We start from the raw sequence: 11270 nt of genomic DNA on the forward strand, positions 1-11270 counted from the left end.
CTCTGTTTCTTGCATCATGTACATATATATGTAACATGTTTTCCATGGCTCATCCAACAAATAAGATAATTGTTCGCTAGTCGAGATGTATCAAAACCTTGGAAGTGTTAGAATTGGCCAACTCATTCTATTCCAGGCCCAAAGGGGCAAATATACATGTGTGTACATATGCAAAGAACCCCTCCAAGTAGAGGGAAAATACAAAGTATATCTATACATCTAACACCCCCCTCAAACTCATGGTGGATCTACAACACTGAGTTTGGAGAGCAAGAATCTATGATGGGTCCGTGTCTGTGCCTTGATGAAGAAATCGGCTAGCTGAACCTCTGAAGGCATGTGGTGGAGGGACACAACCTGATCACGCACCTGCGATCTCATGTAGGAAGCACCAACGCCAATGTGTTTGGTGAGCTCATGCTTGACCGGGTCCCGAGCAATACTGATCGCACCGGTGCTGTCAGTAGAGAGAGGAGTGGGTGTAGTGGCAGGCACACCAAAATCCTCAATAAGTCATCTCCTACCTCTCCCCCTCTGCCACCTCCTCCTATCTCTCCATCTCCGCCACCTCCTCCTACCTCTCCACCACCAGTCTCTCCTCCACCATCACCGTTGCGTCCTTCCCGTGAGATCACACACTACTACACTCGTCATCCACGCCCTGCACCGCCACTTGACTCTTCCCTGTCCGTCCTTGGACCTCATCTTGAGTCTCGTCCTCGCTATGCTCTTCATGACCACAGTACGCTTCGCCCTCCCGATCACCTTGGCTTCATTGCTGCCATTTTGGCTGAGCCCGAGACCTATCGGGAAGCTGTTGCTCACCAAGAGTGGCAGCATGCTATGGCTGAGGAGATTGCTGCCCTTGAGCGTACTGGCACATGGGATCTTGTTCCTTTACCACTTCATGTCACTCCTATCACTTGCAAGTTGGTGTACAAGGTAAAGATCCGCTCGGATGGCTCTCTTGAGAGCTACAAGGCTCGTCTTGTGGCATGCGGCTTCCAACAGGAGCAAGGTCGTGACTATGAGGAGACCTTCGCTCCTGTCGCTCACATGACTACTGTTCGGACTCTACTTGCAGTTGCTTCTGTTTGTCAGTGGTCAATTTCTCAGTTGGATGTCAAGAATGCCTTCCTCAATGGTGAGCTCCGTGAGGAAGTCTATATGTAGCCACCTCTAGGGTACTCCGTTCTGGATGGGATGGTTTGTCGGTTGCATTGTTCCCTCTATGGTCTTATGCAAGCTCCTCGTGCTTGGTTCGAGCGTTTCTCCTCTGTTGTCACTGTTGTCACCGATGCTGGCTTCAAGCCTAGTGACCATGATCCTTCTCTCTTCGTTCACACTACTCCTCATAGTCGCACACTCCTCTATGTCGATGACATGATCATTACAGGTGATGACTCTCAGTACATTGCCTTTGTGAAGCAACGTCTCAATGAGACAATCCTCATGTCTAATTTAGGTCCTCTTCGTTACTTCCTTGGTCTTGAGGTCACCTCCACATCTGATAGTATTTTTCTCTCTCAGGAGAAGTACACTCAGGACCTCCTTTCTCGTGCTGCTCTCACTGATCACCGCATTGTTGACACTCCTATGGAGCTTAGTGTTCACCTCCGACCCACTGATGGTGCACCACTTGCTGATCCCACTCGCTATCGTCAGCTTGTTGGGAGCCTTGTCTATCTTGGGATCACCCGTCCTGATATTACTCACTCTGTTCATATCTTCAGTCAGTTTGTCTCAGCTCCTACCCAGCTCCGCTATGCTCACTTACTTCGTGTTCTGCGGTACCTTCATGAAACCATCTCCCACCGCCTTTTCTTCCCTCGCTCTAGTTCTCTCAAGCTTTAGGCGTACTCTGACGTGACCTGGGCAAGTGATCCCACTGATCGCTACTCTCTCTCAGCTTATTGTGTTTTCCTTGGCTCCTTCTTAATTGCCTGGAAAACCAAGAAGCAGACTGCATCCTATGAGGAAAACAGCCGTAGAAACTGCCTCAACCCAGAAATGAGGAGCAAGTGCAGAAGAGATCAAGAGAGCACGAGCAGTCTGAAGAATAAGACGATGCTTGCGCTCAGAAACACTATTCTAAGCATGAGCTCTGATACCATGTTAGAATTGGCCAACTCATTCTATTCCAGGATCAAAGGGGCAAATATACATATGTGTACATATGCAAAGAACCCCTCCAAATAGAGGAAAAATACAAAGTACATCTATACATCTAACAGGAGGATGGTCCATCCTTTAGCTTTGCCGACACCTTCAATGTATTTTACTGCCCAACATGTAATGTTTGACCTCCTAACTCATATGTGGTGTTCTGTGCAAGGCAAGTTCAAGCAAATTCTTGGGAGTACTTTTTACCACCTATCAGTTACAATTTGAATGCAAAGAATGAGGTGTTTCTAAGATTTTGTTGGTAGCATTTATGCTAAACTGTGCTGCTAATAGCTAGGTATACTTTATGTAGCGACGGGGCAGGGATTCAGTCATGGCCATGCGATGCTTTGCTTATACCTGATAGTGACTTTGCCTTATACAGAATTACACATGTCGAAAGAAATAAAATGACCATAGGTGTAGGAGGAGCACCCGTTGTAGTCTAGCTAGTTAGGATACTCAGCTCTCACACCCGACGCGTTAAGAGACTACCGGCTTGCTCATGGACGTTATCACCATAGCTTGGACGGCTCCTGCCATTCACCCACTTTGCCGGTATGGGCGGGATAACATGGCCACCGATGTCCTTTAACTACCTGCAAAACAACTTAACGGCGTCACCAATTTTCCTTTGGCTGGTTAGAAAAGTGGTTTGGAGTTTTTTTTAAAAATAATAAACATCTGAATTAACCTAAAATCCATTTAAATTAGAAAATACAAAACTGGTACTATTTTTTCCAGGGAGATTGTGTATCTTTTATCCATATTTCTGTTGTTTTAAATTGCTTGTAGTCACGCTTGTTATTTATTTAAATTATTGTTTTGCGCTCTAGTTTATATTGATGGCATCGCTGCTTGATTGCATGATGTTTAAGGCGCTCCTTTGTAGTGCTAGCCATGCAATGCCAAAATAAGATCTATATATGTGGTCGATAGTGGCATCAGTGAGGGTTGGTATTGACTTTCACATATTTCTAGGTACTCATAGTGACGGATATCTAGACCCGTGCATAATCATCAAGTTTAAAGACAGAACTAAGTAGGTACTCTCTCCATATTCCTAAAGAAAGTTGTTTTGGACATCAACACGATCTCCAAAAATAACTTTGACCGCTACTTTTTGCTATAAAATATTTGTAAAATATAGTCAATATATACTTTTATAAAACTACATTTCGAGATGACTCTACTTGCATTACTTTTATATTTTCAAATTCAACCCAAAAAAATTTATTTATAGTCAAAGTTTAAAATATTTGACTTAAGATAACCTCAAAACGACTTTCTTTAGGAACGTGGAGGGAGTAAAAGCAAGGCCGATGGAGCCATCACGATACCAAAACTGCATAAAAAGATGCCCAATTTCACACGTGAAGCGCTCGAATACCCCCTATCAAACTCTCAAATACTTGGGACAGATGTAGTGCGCTTGCCCGAGCTAGTACAAACCTTAGGGTTTGTTTGGAACCATGGAAAATTTCTCTATTCCTACATACTTCTTTGAAATTAAATTAATTCCTGTGGATTTTTTGCATGATTTTTTTGTGACATACATATATTCCTGACATACCCTTAGTGTCTTGTGTACTATCCCATCTGAGACCTAGTGTGCGATATTAAATTTTACTTGATGGTGGTACGAAATACCGACACATAGTCTACCAGATCCTCTTGGTCGGTACCTAGATTTGATACAGTGCAGAATGATTATTTAAATAAATGATGAGCAAATACGTTTCAAAACTAACTCACCCAATAGGTAACATTTTTGGAAAAAATGGTACTAGTAGTTACAAATTTTGAGATATTAAATCAGTCTTTTCCTATTACTAGCAAATATACTCGTGTGTTGTAACGGGAGTCCTTTTTTCTTGAGAGTCCAAGAACAGACGCGGGGCTTAGGGTTTGTTTGGTTTATAACCACAACTTGCCACGCCATAGTTTTTAATGTAATTGTGTGGTTCACGGTCATAACTGCGATGTGCCACACTTTCTTAGCATAAGCATGTGTATTTGTAAAAAAAAAAGAAAAAACTTATCTGGAATCCTGGATCACGCCTCCAGCCCTCCACGAAAGGCCTACGTGAGGCGGCCCACTTGGCAAGTGCACGAAAGGACCAGGAAACGAACACCCTGGTCACCCCATGCAGCAGTTACACACGCGCAGATTCAGACTGCCCGCGCCCCACGCGTAGCCAGACTCTGAGTAGGCGTAACTTTCCTGGTTCCCCTGATCTAAGTGGTCATAGGGCCGCCGGACTCCCTGACAGCCTGGTGGGCAGAGGCAGAGACGTAGAATCGCAGAGATGTGGTGAGTATGATCTAATCTCTCGTGCTATTCGTCTTGTTTAGAAAAATATTGCCAACATCACAAATAATAAAATATTTAATTATTTAGCCTCATGTTTTTTTTAATATTTGTGCAGTTACGAAGAGAAACTCGAATATTACATCTCTTTTTGAAAAGCATGCAACAAAGAAGGCGGTGGTTGATGCTGCAACTTCTAATCGTTTCTCTAATCCGGTTGAACCTGTGGTGGAAGAGCAGACTCGTGAGAGAGTAATTGAGAAAATTATAAATCCTAAGCCATCGCCGCCACCACCACCGCCACAAACCATCTTCACTGCCACCGGTTTATGACATCGATTGCCTTCCACATGATCCAGGTGAAAGACAGCCCATTCTGAGATATCCTGTTCATGATCAAGATGCAATTCGAAGAGCATATATTGCAGCTCAAGAGAGATACATTGGCTTTAAGAATCCCAAGGTATATTATTCTTGATACACAAATGAGTTATCCGAGTGTTTGCAAAGAAGGGAGCAAGATATTCTTAATGCAATATCAGTTATTAATGTGGCAAAGAAAAGAATGCAAGAATTGAGGTCTGATGGTTGGGATAATTTTCTTGAGAGGGTCACCTCATTTTGTGATAAACATGATGTTGATGTTCCTGCTATGGATGATGATTATGTTCCTTATGGAAAATCAGCTAGGAAAGCTCGTACCCGAAAGTAAACCAATGATGACCACTTCAGAAGAGAAGTATATATTGGTGTCATTGATCAAATAAGTCAAGAATTTAATAATCGATTTGACAAGATTAATATGGAGTTGTTGTCTTGTATGGCGGCCTTCAATCCTTCTAATTCATTTGATTCTTTTGATGCACAAAAGCTACGCAGACTAGCTGAGTTCTGCCTAATGGAGTTCTCAAATAATAATTTGCTCAAACTTGAATTGCAGCTGCATAGTTATATTGATGATATGAGACAGAATAATAGCTTCAAAGGTCTAGAAAATATTGTTTATCTCTCAGTTAAGCTTGTTAAAACAAAGAGGCACAAAGTGAATGATATGGTTTATGAGCTTCTCAAATTGGTATTGCTTCTACCCGTGGCAACGACAAATGTTGAAAGGGTATTTTCTGCAATGGTTTTAGTGAAAACAAAGTTACAAAATAAGATGGGAGATAGCCTTTTGGATGATTGTCTAGTCACTTCCATTGAGCGGGATATTTTCTTTCAAGTTGATGAAGATGATATAATCAAGACATTTATGTCCCTTCGAAAGCGCCGAACAAAATCGGCAGCAAAAAAAATTGTAAGTCTGGTATTCTATTATGCCTATATTTCAATTAGGTATGGCTTTTGAACTATTTATATTGTATTTAGTGGATGGCTTCAACTTAATCCATGAATTTGAGCCTTATTGTGTTACTTAGTGCATATATACCAAATTACGTTATCAATTTTATAATTATTACCAAATTGGTAAAATGGATTTACCGAATTGTATATGAAATTTTTTGGATGGCATACCCTAAGCTAAAATCCTAGATTCGCCACTGACTGTTTCCACATGTTATAGTCTCATTTTCTTGCCAAACTTTGCCGCAAGTGTAGCTTCTATTTTGCTCACCGTACTTTGATCATGTTTGGCTCGGCTTGTGCATGCCCATCGTGCAGTGCGTCTATGGCGTGAGTCGTGGTAAAAAAACAGGACTCTAGTTAAAATCCCATGGCCTGTGGCCTGATGCGAGGAGGAAATCAACGCAACCAGGACGTGTTTGTATGATTGTCGCATTCTGCAACTGAGAATCTACTTTTTAGCGGTTTCAAACAGGATATATCGGTGGCAATCAAACTACGGCACAAACCAAGCCTAAAAGTATCTTCGTGTCAAGATTCTTTATTGAACTATAATGCAATTTAGTTATTGTAGTGCGCAATCAAGATGATCATCAAGCACTTTAAAATTGCTTTGACCTAATCATTTATAACATTTCATCTTGTACTGTTCCACGGCTGAGGTGAGACAAAAAAGGAAATCAAGTATTTATGTATCAACCTAGATTTCTCGAATCGATGCAGCTCAAAGGAGAATCAAATATAATTTTTTGTTTTATATTATGTAAAGCATATGGTGTCTCGGTATGTGGTCTCTCTTCTGTTATTGGAGACCTGGGTTCAGGTCTTGCGGCATGAAGTTTTAGGCGCATTTTTCATAGGCTAGATGTTTTTGTCACTGGGATTACCAAGTTCCAAGGAGCAGACGAGACGGAACGCATGCGAGCAGCCGTAAAAATACGGATGGAAACCGAACTGGAAAAGGAATTCGAACCCGGACTGAAAAAGAAATTCAGAGGAGGCAGAAAAAAAGTACGGCAGAAATTTTGTCTCTTTATTATTAGGTATAGATATAGTTTTTTAGGAAATAGAAAAACCAAATTTATCCAGCTTTAATAGTTCAAGGCGTCCGAAATCTAATTTTGTACTTTAAAGCTGAAAATCAGACGTACATGTAAGTTGGAGAATGGAAAACTATAGTGTAAATTGAAGGGTGAAAAATAGCCTTTGTCTAAAACAAATATATGCAACATATACTTCTAACGTCGCACCGGACTAGCATGATCGATTGATTGTCTTTCTGCCCTCGAGACGACGTATCCACAAAAAAACATAGCGTGGGTCCGCACGTCGATGCATCATACCATACGTGTGCGTCTTCTATTCTTGTTTAGTACGCATTGCACCGATCGAATAACTATAAACAATCCCGTCGTGCTCCTCTCTTTCGAGTACCAGCCAGCACTATCTGGTCGTGGTGTCGGCTTGGATGTCCAACACGTGTTCGCTACGTGTTCCATTCTTGACGCCACGTCGCCACCTCGCTTTGCACCTTATATATTATACTACAGTTTACAAAGCTCCGCATCCCACCAGCACTTGTCTCGCAGCACGGAGTCGGAGTGGCACGGAGGGGGAGGGAGCACTACTCGATTCAGGCTATTTTTGAGTGTCTGTGGTATTTGGCAAAGCTCTAAATATACTCGACAAAAACTTTGTCGAGTGCCACACTCGGTAAAGAGCAGTTGGTAAAGAATCCGTCGGCAAAGGTTTTTTTGTCGAGTGTCACATATCGGACACTCGGTAAAGCCTTTGTCGAGTGTTACGTCAGCACTCGGCAAAAAAAATTCGACGTCAACTCTGACGGCCTCTTTCCTGAGTGCCACCTCAGTGGCACTCGGCAAAGAATTTTTTCTTTTTTTTTTGAAAATTCTTTGCCGAGTGTCATACTCTTGCACTCGGCAAATTTTTTTTTCTTTTTTTAAAAAAATCTTTGCCGAGTGCCATGGCTCTGGCACTCGGCAAAGCTGGGAAATTGGGTCTCTGCTTCCCAACTTTGCCGAGTGCCATGGTCACGGCACTCGGCAAAGCCCTCTTTGCCGAGTGTGGCACTCGACAAAGAGGGAAAAAATGCTATTTTTTGGTTTTTTGCTTTCTATCAGCACAAATAAAGAAATCACATATATATTAACACACAGCACATGATATATCACATACACATCCATATTCCATCACATACACATCCATAACCCATCACATACGCATCCACCATCCATAATACATCACATATAAATTCATTGTCCATAATTCATCACATACATTCGCATCATCCATGACAATATCCATCACAATATATATATGTCTCTAGTAGTAGTCCAACATAAGGCTAAGTCTAACACAAGTCTATGCAACATGAAAAGAAACAAATAAACGGTACCTACTGCCAGCCTCTCCACCCAGAGTGTGAACTGCCATCTTGAGGAGGGCCAGTTGTCCACCCGGCCTGTGGAGAAGGGCCACCTTGAGGAGTAGGGTTCGAACCCGCCGACTGTTGCTGCACAAAGGAGAAGTGAATTCATGAGTATCTACAAGAGGGCCGCACAAGCTAAAGGAATAAACAACCATACATACTCACCGGAGTCCCTACAGGAGGAGGAGGAGCCACAACTGGAGTGAGCAGCGACTGGGGCACGACCACACCTGGCAAGGCATGAAGGCTCGCCATGAAGCTGAACATGTCCTGCAGCCTCTACGCCTCGGCCACCCTCTGGGCTTGTACAGCCTCCATCTCCAGCCGATGGGCCTCCGCCTAGGCTGCTTGCTGGGCCTCCAACCTCCGTAAGTCGGCCTGCAACATTCCACCCGCAATATTTAAACAATGCAAAGGCAAGGTAGATGTGTGAAAGTAATGAACGACGAATAAAACAGTACTAACCTAGAGTTCCGTCATCTACTGCTGTGAGCTCTGCTGCCGAGAGCATATGGGGAGGGAGGAGCTCGTGCTCCTTGCTCGAATCTCGGCGAGGTTGGGAACATAGGCGGAGTCGACTGTGCTGTCCGCCATCCAGTACCAACCGTGCTGCTTCCCTCCTCCCATTCTCATTAGGAGGTCTATGTCTAGGGGCTGGGTGGCCGGATCGAAGTCCTCCCCATGGCGCTCGCAGGCCGCCGAGGTGTACTCGCTAAGCTTGCTGTGGACGCTCGTGTTGGTGTATGCCTCGGGCCCGTCCACCGGGTTGTAGGTGACTTCTAGGGCCGTCGCCTTGCCCTTGTGTGCCAGGGCGTACGCCATGAACTCGTTGCATTCCTGGCCTTGGTGCGCCTGGGACTGCGAGGAAAACACAAAGATAATTACAAGTAATGAGAATTGGGTGTTAGAATAAATAAATAAAGATGAAAACACAAAGAAGATTACCCAGTCTGGGCATACGCGCTGAGGCTCCGGTTGCCTTGGTGGTGTGGTGCCCCACCCATCTGCAGGCGGCAGTCTCGACGGATGTTGTGCTTCTCCACCCACTCCTCCGAGAGCCACCTGTCCACAATGGCCTCCCAGCAGAGACGGTGCCGGGCGCACCAATCAGGACATTGCTGCATGCCATCAAGTTATTGATATATCAGAAGATGAAATAAAGCCTACCTATTCTTCATGGAAGGAGTCAGTATTAATGTTTCGTACTTATCGAGAGGTACTGCTCACTGGTGAGCGTCCTAGTCCTGGCATCGTCCTTCCTCACCACCTAACCAAGGACGTCGGCGTTGTAGTTGATGATGCACTGGAGCCGCGTCTCGTGGTATAGGTCCGAGAGTCGGGACCTATAGACCTTGTCCTACACTCGCGCCGCCCGATCCTCAAACCCTTCATCGCACCTAAAGAAGTCCTGCATACAGACATCATGTATCGTTTCATTATTTCAAGAACGACCAATGAATGCGTAGTATTGACCAATTTAGTGCAATGAAGACTCACCCAGAACTCGGCCTTGATCCACGCCACAACGGTGCCGAACTTGCTGTCCTCGGCGGCGTAGAAGTGGTCCCACGTCCAGGGCAGTGAAGTCACCGAGGCATAGGTGACCATGCCAGGGTAGTGCTGCCGAATCAGAAGGCCCAGGGTGCCATTGATGTGCCGACCCATTCCGGACACAACTTCCCAGTTGCTGCAAGAGTCATTAAGAAGAATTGTTAGTCTCCAGTTCGATTTTCAACATGTCATATGAAATAGTAGTGAAATAATACTTACTTGTCGCCGCTGGGTTGAATCACCGGGCACCGGTGAAGTGGGATCGGCCGACCGGGAGCTACGAGGGCCCGCGCAAGTAGACTCCCGACGAGGTAGAGCCAGAGGCAGTGCAAGTGGAACCCCCTATTGTCGCTATCACTGCCTCCTCATGGTCCGACAAGTCAGAGGAAGTGCCACCCCCTCCTATGTGCAGGCCCATCGCTTGGTCGTCCTTATCCACCGATGGGGTGGTAGCCGGCTGCACCCTCGTCCTCGGACAGCCACGGGGGCGGCCGCTCCTCTTCCTCCTCGTCGATGGCTCCAGCAAGGGGTCCTCCTTAGCGTGGGGTGGTGAGCACTCCCTCATGTAGAGGGAGTTCACCCCCCGATGGACCTGCCTTCCACCCAGCATTTTGTTGAGTGCCTACAATTTCAAAGAGTAAACCAATTTGCATAGTTAAATTACAAGTACTTATAAAGAGATGCAAAATGAACGAAACATAATTGCAATAATAATAATAATATAGTATTACATGAATTAGAAATATTCTTCACGATCGGCAGCGGCTGGATCATAGGTGTCGTCATCACTATCAATATTGTCGAGTAAATCGGGCTCATCTCCATTGTTGTCATCATTGTCATCGCCTAACTGTAATCGCTCAAGCATTTGTAAGTCCTTAGCATTTTGCACCTCTTCTCCGTCGTCCTCATCTCCATCGTCCTGATCAATGTCATCTCCATGCCACTGAATCAAACACTAATGCATGGTCAATGGTACACAATAGTTCGCATGAATCCAATCACGACAAAGGAGTAAACTATATGAACCCTTTCCATCAATGACAAAGAATGTGGTGAGTAGAGTCTTACTCCTGATTGTCAATTTGACATTCATTGCCCCCCGGGTCTTAGACGCATTACCCCCAAAGTCTTTAAGCATCATGTCGGTCTCAATCAGATCTCCTGGTCCCATGCCAAGCTTGCAAAAAGTGATATAAGGCATGAGATTGATAGAAGCACCTCCGTCCACCAACATCTTGTTCATTGGCTTCCCATCAACCAAACCTTTTACATATAAAGCCTTTAGGTGCCAATGCTTGACTGGTTTATCAAATATTGCTTGCCTTATAACCATTAACTTGGCAACCATCTCCTCATACTCTGATTCATTGAAATCCAAATAAATTTCTTGATCTACCAGAGCTCTAAACTCTGATGGCAATAGAAAAGCCATTTGAATATTAGCCGATG

The sequence above is a fragment of the Miscanthus floridulus genome, chromosome 3 (genome assembly GCF_019320115.1).
Source record: "Miscanthus floridulus cultivar M001 chromosome 3, ASM1932011v1, whole genome shotgun sequence".
Lineage (NCBI taxonomy): Eukaryota > Viridiplantae > Streptophyta > Magnoliopsida > Poales > Poaceae > Miscanthus > Miscanthus floridulus.